The 26750-nt window shown below is 38.0% G+C and overlaps 1 pseudogene across 1 annotated transcript in view; it reads left to right on the forward strand.

The window, feature by feature from the left end:
- Window positions 1-26750, forward strand: part of LOC148719807 (uncharacterized) — a 36771-nt pseudogene extending 10021 nt beyond the window's left edge. The window contains exons 8-27 of the transcript XR_015992881.1: window positions 601-914; window positions 3965-4109; window positions 4700-5013; window positions 5538-5688; window positions 6356-6661; window positions 7295-7599; window positions 8049-8193; window positions 8569-8891; window positions 11389-11536; window positions 12569-12874; window positions 13094-13396; window positions 14247-14549; window positions 19891-20187; window positions 20554-20847; window positions 21135-21440; window positions 22071-22171; window positions 22732-22918; window positions 23132-23234; window positions 23762-24029; window positions 24277-26750. The product of XR_015992881.1 is annotated as an uncharacterized LOC148719807 (transcript). The remainder of the gene's footprint in view (window positions 1-600; window positions 915-3964; window positions 4110-4699; window positions 5014-5537; window positions 5689-6355; window positions 6662-7294; window positions 7600-8048; window positions 8194-8568; window positions 8892-11388; window positions 11537-12568; window positions 12875-13093; window positions 13397-14246; window positions 14550-19890; window positions 20188-20553; window positions 20848-21134; window positions 21441-22070; window positions 22172-22731; window positions 22919-23131; window positions 23235-23761; window positions 24030-24276) is intronic.

Raw genomic sequence — 26750 nt, forward strand, 5'->3', positions numbered from 1 at the left:
TAATTTGCAGTAACCTATGTGGTTCTTGCGAGTTGCTACTATCCAAGGCTTTGTATTATAGTTATCCATGTTTGGCCAACAGATCAAAAACATGTAAAGGTTTTTTAGACAGTGAAAAGTTATAACACTCTGCTTTTGTACAGGTATTATCCCTCTTTTAACATCTCAGGAACTTGAGGAAAATGGAAAATAACCAAAATGGATATTGTAAAAGCTGTATATCACCTCTGTATGGTGAATGAATAATGCTCATCTTACTACTTATTTAAGTGCTGAGTTGAGTGACTGCTTTGCTTAAGACAACAGATGACAAGTGGCATGGATATCTAAGGGCTACCACTGTGTCAAGTGAGGCCTAAGATGAAAATATGACTCCCATAGCTGTCAAATCCCGGGAAAATAGCCATGAGCTCCCATAACAGGCTAGGCTCAGTCTTTCTTAACTGACTGTAAGACTACATGTAGGTCTGAGAGAGCCAAAATGAATGTATAAGTGCTTACATGTAATTATACCCTTGCATGTACACCTTTGAAGCCTACATGAATGATTTTGTTTCATGGTCATTAACTTTGTAATGTTTAAACCCTTGTAATTTATAGGAGGTTGTGATGAGTTTAATCTTGGTATGGAAGATGGAACAATTCCAAACAATACAGTAACTGCTTCTTCTGAACAAAGCGCCAGCACATCAGCCAAAAATGGCCGCCTGAACTACACATCTGGATCATCATGGTGTGCAAGAACAAGTGACAGTAAGCCCTATCTACAAATCGATCTACAGACACTTCATATCATCTGTGCTGTGTCTACTCAGGGGAATTCTCGAGCAGATCAGTGGGTGACGACCTACAGACTACAATTATCTACAGATGGGACAACTTGGAGAGACTACAAGGAAGGAGGACAAGTTAAGGTGAAAAATAATAATTATGTTCTGCATAAAAACCTTTGTCCTTGATAAATTGTTCCACTGAATTTATGTCTGCAATCCTTGAAGCCATGATTCCAGGCAAGTATAGGGAAGATTGCAATATTCACTCTCAATTACTTTGCAAAGCTGCCCCAAAAGGTGGGAAAACTGAATCAATCTTTCACACTTGTGAAAAAATGGTATCACTAAGGCTTCGGTAATTGTGAAGAAGAGCTCCCCAAAAAACCTGTCGGCCGACAGTCGGCCGACTGTCGGCCGACAGTTGACCGACAGGCGGCCGACAGTCTACCGTACCAGTCTACTTGATCCGATGATAGCGTTGAAAAGCCTTTAGTTAAAAAATTATTATCATTACGACGTAATAGTTAGCAAACAACGACATGTCTCAGAGAATCTTAAAGTGTACAGTGTGCAGCGGCGACCATTCTATTTTTCACTGTGAGAATAAGTGTGGCGTCTGCCACGGCGACAGAAGGCAATGTTCGTGTAATGAACGCCCGCCTCAGAAAAGAAAAAAGATATCAAAGTCAACAGCCTCCAGTCAACAGCCTGCAGATACGTCGCACGACGATCTAAAGAAAAAATACGAGTTACTGCAAAAGGACTACAAAAGAGTGGGTCAGGCCTTCCAGAACCAGCAGGAACAGAACCAGGAGCTGACGGCGTTGCTAGAGGAACGCGAGAAAGAGGCTGAAGAGCTAGCCAACCTTGTGCGGAACAAGGACGAGGCACGATTCTACGAGTGAAATATCGGATCACTCAACGTTTCTGGTAAACCAGACCAAAAACTCTTGATCTAAAACGACCACGATACCTCGTTTTGCCACTCTGCGACAAACGCAAATTAAAAAATTAATAATTTAAACCCATATGCTTTTGTAACGGCAAACTTAGAATCCCTAACATTGTGTGATCGTTTCACGGACAAGCTACCGACAAGGTACCGACAGGTTACCGACACATTACCAACAGTCGGCCGACTGTCGGCCGACTGGCGGCCGACAGGTAGCCTATATTTCAGGCAAAACCTGTCGGCCGACAGACGACCAACTGTCGGCCGACTGTCGGCCGACAGTCGGCCGACAGACGACCAACTGTCGGCCGACAGTCGGCCGACAGTCGGCCGACAGTTGGTCGTCTGTCGGCCGACTGTCGGCCGACAGGTTTTTTGGGGAGCTCTTCTTCACAATTACCAAGGCTTCTGATTGGTCTGATATGTTTCACCAGTGACAAAAATCATTTGACCAGTGGGATTGCTTCTCATCGAAGAGAGATGATTTTTATTCAATGACTTTGCCCTGAGTAAATCTCAACACTTAATTAATTGTAAAACAGTATGATAAACAAACATGACAGGGATGACCTTTGTGCCCTGAAATAATTGTGCATTGAATGTGTGATCATGATCCAATGTGTTAATAGAAACAGATGCAACCACTTTAATTTTGTGGAAAAAGAAAAAAAAATTGGATACTCTTGGTCAAACTACAGTAACCTGTTGAGTTTCCATCAAAATTTACTGAACGTTTAGCAAATTATTTTTTTAGGTGGAACTGAGAGATTGTTACCATTCATTGTTAAAAATGTACTTACACTCTAGATAAAGACCTTCTACCTTTGACAAGCAAAATTTTCATCAATTTAATTGAGTATTGCTTGCAGCCTCTGATAAAAAATTCTCACTCAAAAATGAGGCTTAAAAGACTGTTTTATTTAGGAGCCCTGAGAAATGCTGTTGTCATGCAGTAGTAATGACTGACATTTCAAGTCAAGCTAGGAAGAAGTCATCAACAGAGTCAAGTGAAGAGTTGTTGTCAGTCAAGTCTGATAATTCTGTTTGTAGGTTGCAAACGGACATTTCATGATTTTAACATGATGCAACTCTTAGTTGTTACCAGGCCGAGCGAGTGATCTTGTTCGGCCATGTGTAGGATGATTTTGTTCTGAAGATTGTGAATGTGAATTGTTTTCATCCTATTGATTTCGACGAACGTTTTTCAATTATTTTGAGAAGGAACCCTCAGATTGTTTGTAAGTGTTCAACATTTTGATTTATTTGAGCTTTGTATACTTTCATTTTGCTTTATTCTGCTTTGCGTTTGCAAGTTTCGATTGTTCAATTCTACTTTCAGAATCATATTTGTATGCTGTTTATTTCGATGAACCTGGATTAAAGACTCTAAAATTTACCGATCGATTCAGCGGTTACACTGTTTTGTACGTGTAGACTGGTTGGTCAGTTTAGCCACATTGTTATTTTCTATTAGACTCAAGTTGAGAGTGTTGGTTGTGATCCATCAGTAATATTAAGTTGCTCTCTTTGGTTTGTTTCTTGTGAAATTGTGATGGATGAGTTTTTTGTATGGTGCAGGTAGTAGTTGACACCTGTGGAAGGGAGTCTATTCTAGGTTCTGTAAACCAGCTTTCCAGAGTCAGTTGTGGAAAATAGCTAATGCGCTGTAGGTTCAGTAATGTGATTGTTGGGTCACCTTTTCAATAGTGGCTTGCTTGTGCTCATTCAGTCTTGTTCTGAGGTTTCTACCCGTTTCTCTGGTCTAGGAGGCTTGGGAGTCAAAGCACTTGTTCTTATAAACCACTCCCTTTATATTGTTCTTCAGTTCATCCATGTCTTTGACATTCATTTGTATCTGACGTGGTGCAGTGATGGGTTTGTAGGTGACGTGGATATATATTGAAGGGTTATAGTACTAGTAGATGTGTAGGGGTTGCAGTGTTATTTCAGTGAGTAGGTTAAGGTTGGTGAGCATTTTGTCAAATTAAGTTGTCACTGGGTATTGTTTTTTTCATAAAAAACACGGTCAGGGCTATTTGAAATTCTCTTCAGATGAGCTGTCTGTCATGTTGCACACTAGTCACGCTCATTGTGGTAGAGTCCTAATCATCTTGGCTTTGCATGATGAATGACAAACCAACTGGACAGAATGACGTAACATTGCCAATGGATCAAAACTCACCAATCATGACCAACCTTAATGTCACTTATGAGATATTTTCTTTGTTTTGTTTTCTAGGCTCTGAGAGGAAATAATGACAGGTACTCTGAGGTGAAGCATGTTGTTTATGGAGTGTTAACAAGATATCTAAGATTCCTGCCACAAACTCACCAGGGTGGGGTTTGTATGAGAACAGAGGTGTTTGGAGTGAAACAAAAGCCAAGTGAGTTTGGAATTGGATGTTTCGTGATTGTTATTTTAGCTACGACTTGTTTTTGGCCAATGTAAGATGCTCCATTGATCTTTGACAAGGGTTTAAAGCAACTGCAATTTATTCTTGATAATATATGCTTCTTATAAGACTTATTTGGACAACAAGCCAAAATAATCTAAACTATTGTTTACATTTACATCATCATTAAAAACAGCAAGCCATGCGATTGATCATTTTAACTAATTGTAATTATAGCATGCCCTTTTTAAATGAACTATTTTCAAGTAAGAAACTTAATTTTCAATCAAGGGGAATTTATAGTTAATAGGAAAATGCTGAATTTAAAATTACTGTCCCTGCTCAAGACTTTAATTTGGACCTTGAATCTTCCAACATTTGAAATCTATGTATCACATGAAACTTTGATGAATTGTAATGCATGCTGAATGGTTTTAAAATTGTAGGCAAGAAACCAATTAACTGAAGGTGAGATTGATCTGCAGATCCCACACTGCATGGTTACATTCCTTTGATTATCTAATTATTTTACTTATTTTGGGAAACAATGCGAAGGCTGATTTTCAATGTTTATCTTGCAGTATGTAACATGGAGGCCATTGGTCTGGCCAGTGGTGGTGCAATCCCAGACAGCAGTTTTACAGCCACATCATTTTATGATGTTAGATATAAATCTTATTACGGTCGTCTGGATGCAGATGAACTGGGTTGGGCACCAAAGACTAAGACTAATCCTGCTGACTTCTTACAGATTGACCTGCTGTATGAGTATTTTATCTGTGCTGTGGCCACTCAAGGAAGCTCGGGTTCCCTGGAATGGACAACTGAATACAAGATTCATTTGTCTTTGGATGGTACAACTTTTTTTGCATATAAGGAAACCAGTACTGACAAGGTAATGGAGTATGTGAAGGTTATTTCTTTTATATATCAAAAAAAACAAAATTGGCATTTGGAGCACCCATAATATGCTTTTGAATGGAGAGGAGGGAGACAAAAAAGACATACACTTTGTCAAAACTCTGGCTAATTAAATTTTAATTTCAAGCAGACTTCAAACTGTTACTGGTGTATACAGGCCTACACTGTTCCACTTATGGTTCAATCAATGGTTTACCACTAACATCCTGTAGTTTTTAGTAAAGTCAACTGGACTTGATACTAACCATGCATATAACTACCAGAAATGATATTACAATTCATAAGGCACAATCTAATTAGTACACAATCTAATTATTATTTTGATCATATTTTTTGGAGATCAGAGACATGTTCTCATACAGAACTCAATGGCTCATGGTTCATTGGCTAGTTACCGACTCAAAGTCACAGTTTATGAATTAAATGATATTTGTAGTTGTTAATGGTGCAGTCTTTTGGTGCTTAACAGTGATTTCTTTTTTACACAACAAACTACAGCTTTTTCGTGGAAACTCAAATAAAAATGGTGTTGTGAAAAACAGTCTACAGGAATTTGCAAGAGCAAAGATAATCCGGTTTCAACCAATAAGGTATCATAATTGGCCAGTTCTGAGAGTGGAAGTCTATGGGATACTTCTTACTACTACAGGTATTTATTTTTTCTCATTTTTGACTCTTTGAGGTAAACATGAAGTCACAGAAACCAATTATTTTTGGAAGGCAAGATTGGGTAATGTTACAGAGCTAAGTGCAGGTCAATAATTTCTAATTTTTGCTGAAGCTTGATGGGATGCAAATTGTTTTTCATATAATTTTTGGAGCCGACCAGAAAATTTGATGAATTGTGCCATCCATTATATGAGATAAAACTGTGAAATGTAGCAGTAGTTATGGATCAATCATCATTATGATATCGATGCTCACAGCTAGAGCATCAACATTACAATGATCACAGGTACTTGACTATGTGTTTCGAGGTATTTCTCTACATACATGTGGGCTTCTTTTAAAGCTGCAAAATTAAAACCAGGCCAAATAATGCAGACAACAAAGTTGCAGTTAGTGGTAAATATAAAAACAAAATGTATGAGATGGCTTTGCTGATCCTGGAACTTAGTAGATTGTTAAGCTCATAATTATGTCATGCATAGCATTTACACACTAAACATAGGAATAATATTGATTTAATGTGTACACGCATGTACAATCAACATTACTGACTTTGCTCCATACTCCTTTGTAAATTTGTAATGCTTATTACTTATTACTGCTAAGCATGCAATCATTTATTGTACATCTCTTCTTGTTTATTTCAGTTCCATCACAACCTCCCACTGACTTCAAGTTGAATGCAAGTTCTTCTACCAGTATTACAGCTTCCTGGAAGTTACCACCATTATTTGCAAGACATGGAAGAGACATTACAGGGTTTAAATTGTTCCACAAAAAGAAAGGTTCTACAGGATCTGCTTCCTCCTTCACTATAAACAATGGATCGATATTAAGTAGACTTGTCACTGAGCTTGACAAATACACTGAATATGAATTTCAAGTTTTGGCCTTTACATCTGACAGTGATGGAGTGAAGAGCCCTGTTGAGGTGGAGAGAACAAAGGGAGATGGTATGTGATAGATAGAGAAAAACTAGCTTAACTTTTGGGAACATCCACCTGATTCATAAGAGTTCTTTAGCTGTCGACCTCACCATGTTTTATTAACTTTTCCCTTGTTTATTGCCATAAATACCATTATGTTTAGATTTCATGCTGGAGTATATCCTCTGAAACAATGCCCCCTGATTACCTTTAATATGTGCTTTTGGTGCCAGTTCTGAGCTGACTATGAAATTGGCTTTTACTCGCTTTAACTAGGTGAAAGAGAAAAATGATCTTTGTTTTTAATGAAATAAAATTTTACTTGAACTGCTACTGAAAATCACACAAAAACAAATGATCCTTAAAATTACAGAAAAGAAGCCTGAAAAATTCAGGCTTTTACAGGATTAAAAAACATGCCCCTAAGCGTTACTTGAGTATAATTGAGGTTTGGTAAATGTAAAATACATATTTGGATGGCTTCTTAAAATAATGAGAGACAAGCACTTAGTATACTTATCTAGAGGCCTCTACTGTGCCCAGTTCCCCGGCCTCAGCCACCAAATCTCGTAAAAACAGGCATGAGCCCCTATTTCAGGCCAGGGGTCTGTTTTGTGTAATGTTTCCAATCTTTTATTTTATTTCTTTTTCAATTTATAGGAGAGTGTGTTGAGTTTGATCTGGGAATGGAGGGTGGAAAAATTCCAGAGAGCAGAATAAGTGCTTCTTCTTCCAGCACACCAGCAGAGAATGGTCGACTAAACTACGCATTGGGAGCATCATGGTGTGCAGGAACAAATGACACTAACCCATATCTACAGATTGATCTACAGACACTTCATATCCTCTGTGCTGTGTCTACTCAAGGGAATTCTCAGGCAGATCAGTGGGTGAAGACCTATAAACTACAATTATCCACAAATGGGACAACTTGGATGGACTATAGGGAAGGAGGACAGGTTAAGGTATGACATGTGGACTGGTTGAGAATTATACCTCATCTTGCTTTAATCACTGTGCATGTGGTTATGATATTAGTGAGGCATTTATCTTTACATGGCCATCAAAGAATTTCTTGATGTATTACACAACAAAAGGAGAGGAGCAATTGTCATTACGTTATTTGGTTAGTAAAACGTAAACGATCATTTCTGCCCAAACACCGTGACTATCATGAATTTTGGCATGTCGAATGAATAATTTTTTATATAACGAAGATGGAATGTGCCAAAGTTTTTAACTACATAAGAAAAATTTGGCCACCTTACAAGCATAACTATTGTGCTAAAAAATAGCAAGTTGTTAATTTGTGATAATTAGTTTCATGCTGAAACTGTTTTATTTGTCACATCGTGTGATCTACGTGGAAAAAAGAGCTCTATGATGGGTTATGATTATTTGTGATTTTCCTAAGGTTTTAGTAGGAAATGAGAATAGAAACTCAAAAGTCAAGCATGTTCTGTATGGAGTGTTAACAAGATATCTTCGATTCCTGCCACAAACACACCAGGGTGGGGTGTGTATGAGAACAGAGGTGTTTGGGGTGAATCAAAAGACAAGTAAGTAAGACAAGTATGTAAAAACGTTTGTGTAAAATATGTTGCACGCTCTCTCGATCTTATCTTTGCATTTCACAGTTATCAAAGGTATTGATTTTAATTTATTAACAAAGGCTCCAAAGCTAGTTGCTATGTAAGTATGTTAGTAATTGTTCTTTGGAATAGTGGCTTTGTGATGCAAACCACTCTTTTCCTTTCATCTGGTTATTTAGCAAACATCTTGGCTACACTTTCTTTGAAATTTTTCTACCCCTATTCTTTTATACTTCTGTAACAATATCCTGTAGATTGTTATTAGAAGTTATTTATTTGACGACACTGAACTAGATAATTTGGAAAAAACGTGAAGGTCAAATTTGGATTATTATCTTGCAGTATGTGATGTACAGGCCATTGGTTTGGCCAGTAGTGGTTGGATTCCAGATGACAGTTTCTCAGCCACTTCAATATTTAATAGCAGTTATGCAGCTAAATATGGTCGCCTTAATGGAACAGGGGTATGGGAACCTAAGACTACAACTGATCCTAATGACTACCTACAAATTGACCTACTGTATGAGTATGTTATCTGTGCTGTAGCCACTCAAGGAAATCCACCATCCCAATCGTCAGAACTAGAATGGACCACACAGTACAAACTAAGATTTTCACTCAATGGTACCACATTTTTTCCCTATAGAGAAAATAAAGTTGACAAGGTAATAGCATGTCATGCTCTTGTATAAAAAGTGTTCATAACAACCAAAATTAATACTTGTGGTAAATAACTGTGAAGTGGCTTATACGTATAATTACTAAAATCTCATAAAATTTTAATTTTGTTAAAATTCGAATGACATTAGATTTTGTTAGACATTTAAGAATAAACACTAGCGAGAAAAACACAACGTTTCGATGACTCCATGTCATCATTCTCAAGTGAGAAGAGAATAAAGATGAATAGTTAATTTATACCGTACGAAGGTGGCAAACGTAAAAAGTTTAAAATTTTTAAAATATTTAAATAAATAATTGCGCGTGTTGAGTTCATAAATGTAAACTATTAAATAAATAGTTTCGCGCGTATGGAATCCGATTGTTTGTTCAAAGAGGGCTTCATCTTCTTTATGAGAAGCATTTCATGAACTAAACAGTCCAGTTTCCCGGTGCACTTTTTAAGTACGTTGAAATGCTTGGTCAGGTCGCCGATGGTTTGTAGGCCGTGATCGTTCTTTAGATGTTTGCCGATGGCTGAATTACGGTGCTCATTAATACGTTGATGTAAATGCCGGCTGGTGTACCCGACGTACTCTGCATCACACAGATCACATTTATAATTATATACAACGCATTGTTGGCTAACTATAGGAGGTAGTTAGCCAACCTCCTATAGTTAGCCAACAATGCGTTGTATATAATTATAAATGTGATCTGTGTGATGCAGAGTACGTCGGGTACACCAGCCGGTATTTACATCAACGTATTAATGAGCACCGTAATTTGGCCATCGGCAAACATCTAAAGAACGACCACGGCCTACAAACCATCGGCGACCTGACCAAGCATTTCAACGTACTTAAAAAGTGCACCGGGAAACTGGACTGTTTAGTTCATGAAATGCTTTTCATAAAGAAGATGAAGCCCTCTTTGAACAAACAATAGGATTCCATACGCGCGAAACTATTTATTTAATAGTTTACATTTATGAACTCAATACGCGCAATTATTTATTTAAATATTTTAAATATTTTAAACTTTTTACGTTTGCCACCTTCGTACGGTATAAATTAACTATTCATTTTTATTCTCTTCTCACTTGAAAATGATGACATGGAGTCATCGAAACGTTGTGTGTTTTTCTCGCTAGTGTTTATTCTTAAATTTTGTTAAAACAATCGATAATTGTTAATTGGTAAAACAATGTACTAACATTATCCACAATTTGTTTCTGTTGCTTACATTTAACATATCTAAATTACTTTTAAGAGTCAGTGTTGAGCCATTTTTTTTTCCAGTGGCTAACTATACTGCTTTCATACACACAGATGTATATATTTAACAATTATTCACTGAAGGCGAGGTGAATATCGTCGAATAATCCCCCACACGAAGTAGAGGGGATTACTCGACAATATTCACCAAATAATTTGAATATATCAACATAGTTGAAATGGTAAATTGGCCACCGTTACGATTATAAAAGCTGACGTTTTGAGCGTTAGCCCTTCGTCGGAGCGAATAATTAGTCGAGCGTTAGCCCTTCGCTCCGACGTAGGTCTAACGCTCGAAACGTCACCTTTTATAATTGCAACGGTGGCTAATTTATCATTTCAACTTTTTGATATATTCAAATTATTTCGTTACTCCCACTAACGCAGCCCCAAACAGTTTCTTTAGAAACTATCAGCCAATATTCACCAAACCTGAGGCGAATAATTGCTTTAGCATAATTTCAGAGCTGAACAACAGAGAAATTTCTAGAATCATAACATTATTTTTAGTAACATTTATTAACATTTTATTTTAACATTTATGTAAACCGCGTGGAGCAGTTTTTATAGCGTCATATAAGGAACCGCTCGACCAATCAGATTGCTGGAAACTCTTTGCTCAGCTCTGAGATTATAGATAGATAAATCTGTTTTTAAAAAGGTTACAATTTGAAAAGCCCGCAGGAAAACCGCCGAATACGGAGAAGACACAATCTGCCCCAAATCTAACCTGAGCGAAGGCCAAAGTCTGTGCCTCGGAAACCAAAAATTCTTGTTCAAATCCTGTATCTAGTTCTACAAAACTTAAATCCGAGCCCACTAAGCCTGTTAAGTCCGTCAAGGAGATAGAACTAGTTGTTGCAAAACAGACACGTTCAGGACGTTTAGTTAAAATACCAGAGGGATACTCTTCTTAGACTGTTAACGTAAAATTGTTCATTTTACTAGGGGGAAGGTGTTAGGAGATTGGACACTAGTCTAGAGTATTATCGTATGTAGAGGAACCGTGAGAGAGACATTAAAAGGTTGAGTTGAGTTTATGTGTAGTGGTCTCTTCCCTGCAATAACATAATCAACCATTGTTACATTCTTGAGACGACTAGCGGGTTCAATAAACAAATTTTCAATTCCTCACTGTAATCTTGTGGAGTATACCTCACCTGGTTTGACTTTAACCAAGCAAGTTGTAATATGATTATATGACTTTTTTTATCACATACTTCAGGTCTTTCGCGGAAATTCAGGAAAAACTGACACAGTGAAAAACAGTCTTGAGGAATTTGCAAGCACAAAGTTTATCCGCTTTCAGCCAACGGCATATCATAAATACAAGGCTCTGAGAGTGGAAGTTTATGGAGTACCTCTGACTAGAGGTATTTATTAGCTCTAGTTTCTCCACCCCCATCCTGATACAAAAGTCACAATAACACAATAACAAGTTAAATATTCTGTAATATTTATTGTGCTTTGGTTGAATGGGAATAATTTAAGTACCGGTATAACCTATGTAGGTTTAGAGCTGGCATGAAATGATTTTAAAATTAAGACTTATTAGTTCTGGTCTCGGCCCAAAATATTACATCCATTATGGAGGGAAACTGTAGGTTTTCCTTCAACCGAACAAGGCAAAGTTAACCATGCCAGACTTGCACAGCATATGATTGACAATGGACTTGTTGCACCATTTTAGGATGACTCGCTCCTTTTTTTGCATTTTTAAATGAGATGTTGTTGGCAGATAGGTCTGATAGGACATGGCTTCCTGTTCCAGAGCTTTCCAGAAACCTAAAGTTGTCATGGAAGAGAGGAAGTTGGTCTGTGTTAATTTTTCTGGAATGGCTGAATGGCGGTTTCTGTGTTGACAATTAGTATTCAAAAGTCGTGTGCCTTGATATTTTGATAAAACAGCTACAAATAGGTGGGAAAGTTTATCGTTAGCAAGTCACTGCACGTGATTTATCATCTATCCTTTGGTATGTCACTAGGCGTATGAATAATTATTGTTAACGAGTTTTTGAATGAATTTGAACCCAGGAAAATAAAACTAAGCCAGATTATATATGCTGACATTAGAGTTCTTTTTTGTAAACATCAAAAACAAAATAATGCTGGAGATGGCTGTAAAATGCTGAAGCATTTTTGATTCAGGAACCTCTTAGGTTGCCTTTGCGACAGACTAATAAGCTGATGCCAGGACTAACATCTTTACACTCAATGTTTAAGGAAAAGTCTATCACATATATAAATAGAGTCACCACTCCTGATCATCCTTCATTCTGATAGGAATGTCCCATGCTCATTAAGTTTACTACAATGGTCGATTGAGTGTATCTTTCTAAATTCCACATCAATTTCCACTAAGCATGGAGCTATGAATTTTATATTTTATTTTCTCTTTATTTCAGTTCCATCAAAACCTCCTACTACTTTCAAGTTGACTGCAAGCTCTTCTACGAGCATCAAAGCTTCCTGGCAGTTACCACCAGTCTTTGCCAGACATGGAAGAAACATAACAGGGTTTAAACTGTTCTGCAAAAAAAAAGGTTCTGGAGGGTTGGCAGCAACCTTGACTATTAGGGAGGGATCAACATTAAATAGACTTGTCACCGGGCTTGATTATTACACAGAATATGAATTTCAAGTGTTGGCATTCACTTCTGCTGGGGATGGACCAAAAAGTTCTGTAGAGGTGGAAAGGACAATGGAAGATGGTATGTGAGGGATAAAGAAGAGTGATGATGTAATTGCTACATTTATAGTTTGCTGTATGTTCATCAAGCGAGTGTGATGAATAGGTGACCGAAAGTATAAACCAGTACTATCAAGAATTTGAAAACAAAACAGCAATAATATGTGACAAGTAAGGGTTTAATATCAAGTATTTTAGAAATTTTTAAAGCAAGAATGATCAAATCACTGTTCAATTACAGCTCCTTCACAACCTCCATCTAACTTCACTGTCACTGCAACCTCGTCTACAAGCGTAACAGGATCGTGGCAATTACCGCCTGGAAATTCGAGAAATGGAGTAATTAAAGGATTCAAACTGTTTTACAAATGGAAAGACTCCTCAGGATTAGGAACAATCCTTCCTATCAACAATGAATCAAGTTTAAACATAAATGTTACTGGTCTTTACAAGTACACAGAATATGAATTTCAATTGTTGGCCTTCACTTCTGTTGGGGATGGACCAAAGAGCTCCGTGGTTGTTGAGAGAACAAAAGAAGATGGTTAGAACAGCTATTTGTTTTATCTTGTAATAGTAGTGTCACTACTATTTATTAAAAAGCCAGATATGTTTTCAGTACAGTTTTCTCAATTTAAGCGAAAAATGAAAATATAATTGTATGTAGCCTAAGAGTTTGGTGATGGGAATTGCCATAATTTGACAGAATGGTAAAGTAGTTATTTGAACGTAGTTAACATTATGCATGCATTTTCATTGTCCATTAAAGCATTATATTATTTCATAATGAAATTGTGCATGTAGCAGAATTTTAAGTTTGTTCCTGAATTTCGCGAAAAAGAAAGCAATAAAGAAACAAACAAATAGTACTGATATTCTGAGTCAAATTTGTGTTCCCACGTGAAGACACATCCTAGAAATAGAAGTGATATTATTTGATTGGTTCCTTATGCTTATGTTAAGACGCCTTTCGAAAATGACATATTTTCAAAAAACCTTTCATGCCAAATACCCTCAGTAAGTAGCCCAATGAAAAACGCATTATCAAATTGTACCAACACTTGACTGGAGTCAGTAAATTATGTAAAAAAGCCAATTTTTCTTAATGTAAGGGTAATATTAAGCACCCGATAGTTTAAAAGGGGAAAAACGATTGGCAGATTGTGATGATTATATGTAAATGGACGATTAATCATTTGTTGCATGATGTGGAATCAGTCATCAGACAATCCATACGATTGATAGCCTAGCTGTCTCTACATCGTGAGACAAATGAGTAAACGTTAATTTATCTAAAAAAGCATGACGAACAATAACACTTTACTTTGTAACATAGTGATTGTATTTTTTGTTCTGATTATCATCATTTTTGTAATGTTACTTTTCATTAACAGTTCCTTCACAGCCTCCTGGTGGCTTTAACCTTACTGCAACCTCTCCTACCAGTATAACAGCATCTTGGCAGTTACCACCAGAACACTACAGAAATGGAATAATCAGAGGATTTAAATTGCTCTACAAAAAGAAAGGCGCTTCAGGGTCAGGAAGTGTGCAGCACATTAACAATCAGACAACTCGCACTAAAGATGTCACTGGGCTTGATAAGTTCACAGAATATGAATTTTAAATATTGGCCTTCACTTCTGTTGGGAATGGACCAAAAAGTACAGCTATTTTTGAGAAAACAAAAGAGGCTGGTAAGAAATAGGATTCTATCTAATTCCCATTTCTATGAATCTCAAAAAACCATAGATGCCACAAATGTCCTAGAACGTTATTCAGTTTTAAAGAAGAGGTCTGCCATTCATGAGAAAACTTATTTGTTGCTTGTCTAGTCTGTGATGTGAAAGATCTGAACACAATTATAATCCCAAACATAGACTTTCATTTCAGGTGTTTATGTCAAAGTATGCACGCTGCAAACTCTGTAAATCTCAACTGATTTATTTATGACCAAATAAGGAATATACGTAAAATGACAAGTGACGTAACATATCGTAACATCTCCCTTCTTTTGGAGTAAGCTAACTTCCGAACGAAAACTCTATAAACATAAATCAAACGTGACTGTCCAGGTCGAAAAAGAGTTTACTAAAATAAAAATTAGAAATAAAACGAAACAGAACAAATGGAACTTGGTACAGGACTTTAAGTCAGGAGTCCTTATTAAAGTTGTTGCCCGATAGTCAGTTTTTCTAATATAGACACTTCGAGTTCCCTTGAGCTGTAGTCTAGTTTCATATGATAAACTACGCAACAAAGTCATTGAACCTCGAGGGTGGCGTTACAACTCGGGTACGCGTTTTCTTCAAAGGAACAGTTTGTGATGGCATTGTTGGTTTCGGGTCACGATTAGCTGACTTGACATTTTGCTTTGAAGGCTGGTTTACACTCTTGGCAAGCTGGCTATCACTGCTTTCAACTGGTTTGGGTTGTTCAGCTGGTCATGTAGCTGGCCTCAGAAGTTCCCGATTTCGACGGAATACTTGGTTGTCTGAACTAGTTTTTACTACAAAGGACCTGTCCGATAGCTTCTTGGTGCAGGTACCTGATTTCCAGCTTTGATTCTTGGTGCCACTGTTACCTCTTGCCCAACATGTAATTCTGGTAGGGAACGTGATATGCGATCATGGTACCAATTGGCCTTTTGCCTTTTCAACTTTAGCTTTGCATTCACATTTTCTGGAATCTTAGGGAACAGTAAGTTAGAAGCTGTAGGTAGTAAGGTTCTAGTTCGTCTAGACATCAATCTCTGTGCAGGGCTACTTTCCATGAACTCTGTTGGTGAGTTGCGCTGGTCCAATAGGCCTGACCACGGGTCTTTGTTGTCTTTGAGAGCTTTTCTAAAAAAATACTTGACAATTTTCACAGCAGACTCTGCCTTTCCGTTGGATTTGTGATGATGTGGTGAGGAGGACACGTGAGTGAACTCCTAACCAACTGAAAACTTACAGAACTCATGGCTTGTAAACTGAGGAGCGTTGTCAGTAGTTAGTGTATCTGGAATGCCATGTCAACTGAATTGTTCCTTAAAAAATTCAATCACGGAACCAGAAGTGTTTTCCTCCAATCTCTGTACTTCTAGGAAATCTGAGTAGTAGTCAACGAGCACTGTGTATTCTTTGCCATGAAGTTTGAACTGGTCAGCAGCTACTCGACCCCACGGGCGGTCAGGAAGCTCATGGCTTTGCATTGGAAGCTTCTGATTCTTGACTTGAAATTCGTTGCAAATTGAACATTGTTTGATTAGGTCACTCACTTCTGCATTCATACCAGGCCAGAATACAGCGTCTCTAGCTTTGCGCAGGGAAACTTCTACTCCTAAATGGCTGGAATGAATTCTGGATTTGACTTCAGGTTTCAGTAACTTGGGGATGACTACTCTTGAGCCTTTGAAAAGAACACCATAGTGAACTGATAGCTCATCGCAGTAAGACCAATACTCCCGTATCTGGATTGGTACCTGATCTTTCTGCATTGGCCATCCGGTCAGAATTGTGGTTTTTAGTGTCTGCAGAGTGTCATCACGACTTGTGCTACATTGCAATTTATCCAATTGTTCTGGCATGACCTTCAGGGTTTGAATAGGGTCAAGGCTCTCCAGCTCTAAGGAAAATACTTGAAAAGATTCTTCGGGCTCAGAAGTTTCATGTTGTGCGGCTCTAGACAAATGGTCGGCTAAGAGCATTTGGGATCCAGGCTTGTACTTAACGGTCAAGTTGAATCGTTGCAGCCTGAGAAGCATTCTTTGAAGGTGGCATGGAGCTGATAATAGAGACTTCTTGAATATTGACTCAAGAGGCTTGTGGTCAGTTTCAACCGAAATCTGCTCTCTGCGTGCTTGGTTTTGATTGAATCTTTCACAAGCGAAGACTATGCCTAGACATTCTTTCTCTATGGTTGTATAGCTTTGTTCTATTGGTGAGAGAGTTCTGAACGCAAAGGCGACTGGCTGTCCATTTTGAAGAAGGACTGCGCCAAGACCTTTAATACTGGCATCCGTCTGAATAGTTACTTCTTCTTCTATGCTGTAGAATTTAAGGACCGGGTGTTGAGTAACCACCCATCTGGTTTCAGTCCATCCCTTGAAATCACACCACCCATGAAATTAACTTCTGCCTGTCGAAGCTTAACTTTGTTCTTGTTGAGTTTCAGATGTACTTGTTTGGCTCTTTCAAGTAGGTGGACCACATTCTGATCATGATTAAGAAGGGCTTCTGAGTGGTTTTCACCATAGCCAGCAACAAGAATATCGTCTCTGATGACTTTCACACCAGGTAGGTTGGCGAGACGTTCTTGTAGTCTGCTTTCAAAGACTTCTGGGGCTAGATTTATACCAAAGGGCATTCTTAAGTAACGATATCCTCCTAGGGGTGTCCAGAAAGTGGTTAGTTTACTGCTTTCTTGGTCAAGGCCAACTTGATAGAATCCATCTTTTGCATCGAATGAGCTAAAGATTCTGGCTTTGTTGAGGTCTGGTAACAGCTCTTCCAACGTTGGCATTTGAAATTTGGGGCGTTGTATGGCACGGTTCAGGTCTTTTGGGTCCAGAGAGATTTGAATCTTCTGAGGTTTGGCAACTATTAACATACTGCTGATCCACTCTGAGGGTTCTACCGCTTTCTTGATAATGCCTTTCTCCTCCAGTTCTAGAATCTTGTTCTTAACTTCTTTTTGTAGTGCAACTGGCACGCAACGAGGGGAATGTTGCACTGGTTTAAAATTCGGGTCAACCACAATCTTTGCATATCCAATATGTCCTAGTCCGGTGCATACTTCATGATACGTGGTCAACAGTTCTTCCTTTGACAGAGATTTTTGTGGTGGGGTCTCACTTATCTGACGTACATTCTCGGGAACGCTGACATTTAGGGGAATGAATTGCAACTTCTCACAGGTTTCAGCTGATAGCAAGGGCTTACTCTTGTATTTTATTACTTGAAACTTCAGAATCTGTCGTCTGCCATGGTATCTGACTTGTAAGTCGCACTCACCAACTGTCTTTAAAGTTGTACCGCCAAAAGAGCTTCAGCTTAACTGAGGAGGTGTTCATGGGTGGATCTCCTAACTGTGTGATAGCTGAGAGGTCGTCCCAGCTCATAACATTACATGTAGCTCCAGTGTCTAATTGACATGCCAAGGTTGTAGTCTTCTTTAGCTGATTTGCAGAATTCTATATCTGCAAGCCACTGTTTTGCTTTAGTCTGGACTAGAGACAGGTTCTACTTGCAAACAGCTTTCATCCAAACTGTCGTCCTCGTCTTCTTCGAATTGTTGTACCTTCTTTGATGATCGGCAAACAGACGCAAAATGGCCTATTTTTTGATACTTGTTGCACGTTTTATTGAACGTGGGAGACTGTGTTCTTCTTTCATGACGTTGTTCACGACCACAATACTTACAGGTCGGTTTGGAAAATCCTTCCGATTTCTTTTTTTCAGATTCCTTCGGCGAATTTGACGATCTTCCTTTATCTCTCTTCTTACTACGACTTCCGTAGCGGATTTTTTTATCGCTGAACTTCTTTACATCTTCTGACTTGTTGTCTCCAGCGCCTGCTATCGTCTTGATTTGCAGCGAAGCGATTTCACTCCTAGTGCACATTGGAATGGCCTTCTTGAAGTTCAGGGATTTTTCTTTCAAGAGTCTTACCTTATCACCTTGATTCCATAAGCCAATGACCAGCCTGTCCCTTATAAGTTCGTCTGTAAGTGCACGGTATTCACAGGTCGCAGCTAATTTTTTTAAACGTGTGACATAACTTTGGATGGTTTCTTCGCTTTGCTGCACACATGTATTAAAAACATACCGTTCGTATACTAAATTTCTGCTGGGCTTGAAGTAGTTTTCCAATGCTTCCAAACATCTGTCGATTTTGTTCTTGTCTTCCTCTGAAAGGTTTAGTTTGAGTAATATCTGAAGGCATTCTCTGCCCATTGATGAACGCAAAGTCGCTAAACGGACCGATTCTTCTCGTTTGTCTAGGCCTGTTGCTATTTCGTAGTCGCACCATTGCTGCTTGAAAAAGTCCCAGTTGGCCGTAACGTCACCGTGACACTTCATAGGACTTGGTAGCGGAAAATTAGGTGAGATAACTTGAGGATAAATTGGGGCTGCCCATGACGGTGAGGCGATGTGCGCGCCCGACTCCACGTGGTCATTGTCTGACGGCATCTTGAGTGTTTTTTTGTTTTTTTTTTTACACTTTGAGTCCGAAAATCGCTTGCAAGTTACGGACAATAGAAGAAAATAGCCTCAGCAAGGTAACTTCTACGAGTAATTTGCGAAAAAAAGTGCCGAATCGTCAAAAAATTAATTTTTGTCCTGACACCTTGTTAAAGTATGCACGCTGCAAGCTCTGTGAATCTCAACTGATTTATTTACGACCAAATAAGGAATATACGTAAAGTGACAAGTGACGTAACTTATCGTAACAGTTTATGGTTTCCTGAGTTTTATAGAAAGACACCTAACCCTGTATCTGCATGGCTATTAAAGTTGATACAACCTATGGCCAATTGTTCAATTTCATGTTCAGGCTATAGTAGAATACCATGCCAATAGGGTGTTGGCACTTTTTAAAGTGATGTATAAGGAAAGTAATATCAACATTTACTTTAAATTTTTCTATGTTATGGCAATGAGGTTTAGTAGATTTTAAATTTTTTTTCGAACAGTTGAACCTAGATAGCATGCATTGCTTAAACTTGCAATGTGGTATTTTTGTGATAGCAAGCATAATTCTTGTCTGCTAGAAATATTTTATTACCTGCACTAGGATTATCACTTTCCTGTGAAGGTATCTTAATCAAGCATGCACATTATTTTATGTCATTTACAACTCGGACGTCTCAGGTCTGAATTTGCTGCATTCTTAGGAGGCACTGATTTCTGGATAAAGATTTTTGGATAAAGACTTCTAGGTAGAAACTTCCGGTCAAATGCACATTGTCTAGCTATTAGAAAAAGTGACACTTAGTCTGATCCATTAATTAAAGATAAATGTGTACTAGTTAAAAAATGACTTTTTAATCGCAGCTCCTTCACGACCTCCCTCTCAGTTTGTTGTCAGTGTGGACTCTTCAACTAGTATGACAGCATCATGGCAGCTACCATGGGAAGACTCTAGACATGGAATCATCAAAGGATTTAAACTGTTCTATAAAAAGAAAGACTCAGGCCCAGAAATTTCCTTGACTATCGACAATGGAAACACGTCAACAAGAGTTACCATGCTTGATAAATTCACTGAATATGAATTTCAAGTGTTGGCCTTTACTTCTGCAGGTGATGGACCAAACAGTTCCACTGTTCTTAGGACGACAATGGAAGATGGTGAGAATCAGAAGTGCTGTAACCAACATTTAAATCAACGGAAACATCACAATTGCTGATATAAAGCTGATGCTCATTAGTGATCTGTGGTGCTGGCTTTCAAAATGTGGAATCTAGGCTCAAATACTGGACCTTGTCTGTTTAATTAGATTTGTAACTTTGTCGTAATGTTATGAGATCGTCTTCGTCGTTATGCATTGTTTCCATCTTCATACAAACCTACATTTATCCCTTTTTTAGATTATCCCTAAGAAAGAGCCAATTCCTGTGTCCCTTACAAGAGGTGGCGGTATATCCTTGTATATATATGTAATGATTTTCTGTATCATTCCTTTATTTATAATCACATTATCTTTGTTCTTTCAGCTCCCAGTGCACCTATTTCTTTGTCTTCTGTTGATGTGCCACCTAGCAATTTACATGGTCCAAGAATAACCTTGTCCTGGAGTAAGCCTACAGAGCCAAATGGAGTTATCAGAAGTTACACTTTGTTTTACAGTCACGGTGGAGGTGCAGCTAAAGGGATTCCTGGAATAGACAAAGATACATTTAGACACACGGTTGATGTGTTGGGTGGAGTGACTTATCGTTTTCATGTCAGAGCTGTGACTATTAAACCTGGAGCTAATGGGACGATAACTGTAACCACCAAAGAATACAGTAAACTTTGCTTTCATATCTTTGAAATGACTTTTTATAAATGATTACATGTTAGAAGAACAAGGGTTACGATACAGCAATATTTGTACCATAAAAAGACGAATCTTTATATATTGTGTAAATTTAAAAGTACAGACAGTAGCTGGCCACCCAAAATAACTTAAGGGCTAATAACGTGTTGGAAATAATCGCAATTAGACTTTTTATTTGCTTTATAAATCTATGTCTTACAGACTAAAGAAGGGAGTTTTCTCTTGATCATGATGTGCTTTTTGTACTTTTTTTAGAACCCAGTGTTGGCCCAGACTCTCTTTTTTCTTCTCAAGTGAACAAGACGACTTTAAATATTTCATGGGAACCCCTACAGAAAGAAATGAGTTATGGAAGAGTTACTTTGTATGAAGTCAAGGCCAACGTTTGGTGGACAGCACATTTTCACAACTGGACTGCTCCCAGTAACATTACTGCTAATACCTCGGCAACTTTTGTTGTGTTGTTTGACCTGGTTTGTTATAAATATAATGTCTCTGTTCGAGCTTACACTGGAGCAGGGCCTGGGCCGTATAGCGAACCTCTGGTACTGGTAACATCAAGTGAGTTTAGTAATGGTCAGGATTTTATATCTACAATTGGATAGTTTGAAATGAGATATTTCTTAAGTCACAATCTTCCCAAGACTATCTTGTTTAGATTATTTTCAGGGCGATGAAGTTACAAGAGTAAGATTCAAAAAACAAGTTTTTAGGCGGGGGGCGATAGCTTAACACAGGTTCCATAGATTAGAGGCACCATCAAAAACGATACAAAACACAATGCCATACTTGACCACTTGCTTTATAGAATGTCGCCCAAAAATACTACTAAATGCTTTGATTTTGGGAAATGAATATGCATTAAGAATTACTTGAAATATTATTCTCAAGTTTATTAGATTGGTTCGACTTTTAGCGACTGCGGAAGACAAATCAAACTAGCCTTTGGGACTTAGTAAAGGGTGACCTCGACCACTTCCTACAGGTGGCTACTAAATAGAGGTGAAAATTGCCATGTTTAACGGTGCAGCCTAATACAGGTTCGGCTGTATTTTAAACGTTTACTGGTTACGTTTATTATCTTCATGATTACAATCTTAAATTGTTGCACTAGGGTATTCTGCAAAAGCTCTCCATTCCTCTCGAAGGGTCTGATGTATTTGTTCCTTTTTTTTCAATGTTCTACCAAAGTAGCAGAAACACCAGAGGAATTTAGAGCAGCGGACTATGGAACAACCCACGTTACATTGACGTGGCAACATTCCGACAGAAAGGAGTCAGTTACCTATACTGTGAGTGGGGCTAAATTTATAGTTATGTTTTCTGTAGGGAAAGTTAAAAGTTAGATTTGACCAATAAATATACTAAATATTTGTTTTAAAATTTATGTGCATTCAATTCTCTTACTTCATTTTTTCTAAAACTATGAACCTACCTTGACTTCAAAAGGGAAGGTTTTGATGTATTTTCATCCACAACTATTTGCAACAATAAAAATTCATTTCAAGTAGTAAGGTTTTCATGAACTAGTGGATTACCACAGGACCCAGGATTTGCTTCAGATAATATATTTTGGTTCAGTTGTGTCCTAAGTTTAATTTTTTTTAATTTCATGTATTTTACCAAAAGGAATAAACTCAAGACTTCATAAAATTTGAAATGGAACAATCTGAGATCATCAGCTTCAGCATTTCTTTTACGAAATTCAAAAGCAATGACGTTTGAAGAACTTAGCACAACGATGTTTAATCCTTGCTGCTGCTTGATCTTATGGCACAGATAGGTAGTGATTTGTATTTAATGTGAATGTTAAGAAATGCTTCATCTAAAGCTGTTGTTTTCCATCACGTAGGTGAATTACAATGGTACAAAGTTTTACGATAAAAGCTTCAAACATGTTGGCACCAAAAAAACAAATTCAACAACGTCTACAGTGATAGGGTTATTTCCAGGCACTTCATACAAGTTTGAGGTTTATGGTTCCTCCGACTGTGGAGAAACTGCAACCAAAAGTGTCTACATCACAACGCACATCATGGGTGAGTTTGTAGATTTTTGTGATTAATCACTTCGGTGAAAGAGATAACCCATGAAGATCATTTCCAATTGATATAAATCAATACCAAGTAATTAATTGAGTTAGGAAATGGATCATTAATATTATCTATGGTCAATTCTGTCTGGCCTACACGTACACGTACCAATGAGTACAAGTCATATAATGATACAAAATATGTTTTCTTCTTTGTTAGCTCCTAATTCCCCACTACCACTTAACATGACCGATGTTGAGGTCTCTGAGACAGCTGTTGATATTTATCTGTGGCCTGTTGAACAAGAAAATGGCCCCATAAGGTAATTAAATAAAGAGTGTGACTTATACTTATAGGAGAGGAGGTTCGTTTATGAAGTAAGGCACATGATAGTAATTTGTGAAAGTGTAGTGTGACTTGACTCTTGACTTAACTCTGATGATGACTTCCGCGCAGGTTGTTGAAACGTCAGTCACCACCACCGACAACAGTCCTTCTCAGGACCACACTCACCCGGACGATCACACTACACTTTGACATGTTGCCTCCGGGTTCAAACCACTTACTGCATGATAGTAATTGTAATGAAACGCATATCTAGAGTCTCAGGAGATTTGAATGGCTTTCATAGTATCGGTTTCATAGTTTTTAATTTCCGCCTCCAACAAGGGCGATGAGATGTCTTGAGTCAACGCTCTATAACTGTGGTAACTTTCTGCAAGGTCACAGAGCGAGAGATAACCTCTAGAGGTGTGAACTTTGTCTCCTATGTGAACCCAATTTTAGATTCATTAAATCAAAAATAGGATGAATGTTAGATGTAAATGCATTTCGTTGTTTACCTTTCAGTGCTTACCAGGTCATTGTTCTGAAAGTCGTGAATGGTGTTGAAGAGCTTCCAGGCGATTATGGTTCGCAACTGAAAGCTGCCAGTGATGCAAAGAAAGACAACTTGAACTTTTATATTGCTGCTGAGATAGAAAATCTACCAGCGATTGAAAAACCTTGGAAATTTACTGTTGGGGACGGTGAAAAAACTGTAAATTATGAAAATGAAATACTTGAAAGCGGAGAGAATTACATTGTGTATGAAAGAGCTTTAACTAAAACCAAGGATGTAAGTATACTAGTTATTTTAATTGGTTTTACTCGCTTTTGGCATCTCGACTTTCTGACCCTTAACCTATAGAGAAAGTAGTCGTAGGTTAATAACTTGTGCAACTGGAACTACTGATTTTGTTTTAGGGGAAATCATGAAGAAATCGGATGTTGTAATGTAAGAGGTTATGAGCATACCACGAGACGGTCGTATTGTTTGTATCTTAAGGAGCCGTGATGTTTTACATTTTTGTGTATTTTTATAGGGAATTTTAGAAGGGAAAGTCAGCAAAGTTGCAAAAATAACAATCAGTCCAGGTATTGTGTATAAATTATACGTTTGTTTTTCTGGAAAGGTGTTCTTAAGCACGATTCTGTCCGTTACAGTTCATTGTCTTTTCAATCCTGTAAGAGCAGCATAATGAATGAGATGACCCCTACCAAGAGCCCGTAGATAGGCCTCTTGGATACTACAGAAGTAACCACTTTAGAAAGATATCCAAAGTGGTGATTTCTTTTACTTGGAAAGTGGCCACTTAAGGATTATTTTGATGGTGACTTCAGAACGCGTGTTCATTTTACAACTTGTCAAAGTGGTGATGGTTCAAGGGGCCATTCAGGCTGCTTGAAAATCCATTATCCTATGGTCATTTCAACTGTCAATTAAACCCTTGAAATAACCTTTCATGACATCCCATGGAAGCTACTTTACCGAACTCGTCGGATTCGTTAAAGTGGTCTTATCTTTTTTCGCAAATTAATTACTTTTAACCACCTTCAAAGATTTCATAAGGAAAAAAGGTCCTTTGTCCCTTTCTCCTTCAATCTCTTCTTCTGTCTTATTGTATTCTTTTATCATTCCTTCCTTTCTTTAATTTCATTTTCTGGAGATTAGATAAGCAGGGAGGAGAGGGAGGGAAGTGATCTATGCAGAATCTTTTTTTCGGTGTGGGAGTTCTCATTTTTATTTTTCAGCGAACGAAAAAACTACTAGACTGAATCAGGGAGGAAAAATACAGAGATTTATCAAACAACACGATTTAATCATCCAGGTCAGCTGCAGTGTAGTTACTTGGAAATTACTGACTCTCAGAGATTACTTAATTGATTTTTTACTTTGTTTTTCTGCTTTCAGTAAACTTCATTTGTCACGGTCAGAAATATTCACTAAAGGTTTTCTCTCATATGATAGCTATGTATACTTCCACCTAATGAAAGTCTGATTTCACAACTCTTGGAGGCCTTGCAATGTTACGAGGCAGTATGTTTTTTCGTTTTGTCCTCATTGATTTAAAGTTATGAAATCTTCATTCTCTTAGGGTATCGTGTTTCATTGCCTTGGTTTGTTGTTGTTTTTTTTGTTTGTTTGTGATTTTTAGTGTTTTCCAGACTTTTTTAACTCTTCTAAGTGGAGGGATTTACAGGAGTCCATTATGCAGGGTTATTCGTGTTCACTTTCTCTTGCGAAAGTCTACTTGTAAACCAACATTTAAGCACATTATCTGAATACCATCTGCAACAAATGGAGGTTCTGCTCCGCCTTTCGCGACATGAAGATTTTCCGCTGCTTCTCTTTCTCTCCTTGAGGTCCAATTTTCACTTCGCTCGGATTTATAGCATTTATGTAGAACAAATCATTTAAGTCATCAGGTTGGTAAAAGAATGAAAACGAGCTTGTACTAGCTACAGTAAACGTGGCGTTTCAGCTTCGTGTGTGACATCCTTTATAGAACTCTACCTTTGCCCTGTCCTATCTGACATTTTTTAGTATTTTTTTTTTTGTACTCCGTAGTTTCTTCTGAGCAGTCGAGACTTTAAATTGCTTTGCACTTTTACCTTAAATCAGATACAATGAATATATGAATATATTTTGAACTGCGGTTGTAGATACGTATGGCACGATCCTCGCAGTAGAGAGCGCTATTTATGCAATAGCGAAAATCAGACCTGAAAAAAATCAGGCCTGTACGGGATTCGAACCACTGACCTCTGCGATACTGGTGCAGCGCTCTATCGATTGAGCTGGGAGCAGGTCGTTAAGTTGACTCAGTCAACTTAACGGCCTGCTCCCAGTTGGCTTGTTAGCTCAATTGGTAGAGCTAACAAGCTCTACCAACAACTTAACTTACCAACAACTTAACTGGCCTGCTCCCAGTTGGCTTGTTAGCTCAATTGGTAGAGCACTGCATTAGTATCGCAGAGGTCAGTGGTTCGAATCCAGTACAGGCCTGATTTTTTTCAGGTCTGATTTTCGCTATTGCATAAATAGCGCTCTCTACTGCGAGGATCGTGCCATACGTATCTACAACCGCAATTCAAAATATATGAACTTCATATATTCATTGTATCTGATTTATAATAACAGGTTTATTACGTATCAACTTAACGGCCTGCTCCCAGTTGGCTTGTTAGCTCAATTGGTAGAGCGCTGCACTAGTATCGCAGTATTTTCGCTATTGCATAAATAGCGCTCTCTACTGCGAGGATCGTGCCATAAGTATTTACCTTAAATGTTATGGTGTAGTTCTAGGTCAGCTAAATATTATTTAAGGTATTTATAGAGAAAAAATAGAAGGTAGTAGAATATTTGAACGCGATGGGGAAAGATTTTTAGAGAACATAGTATTTCGGGAGCAAAGAATATGCTTGGAAACGGCATTCCAAGGCAAGCATATAAGTAACAGAAATGTGTAGAAGGAATAAGATAGCTACATATTACGGATTAAAATGTTTCATGAAA

This window comes from Stylophora pistillata, chromosome 11 (assembly GCF_964205215.1).
Source record: "Stylophora pistillata chromosome 11, jaStyPist1.2, whole genome shotgun sequence".
Classification (NCBI taxonomy): Eukaryota; Metazoa; Cnidaria; class Anthozoa; order Scleractinia; family Pocilloporidae; genus Stylophora; species Stylophora pistillata.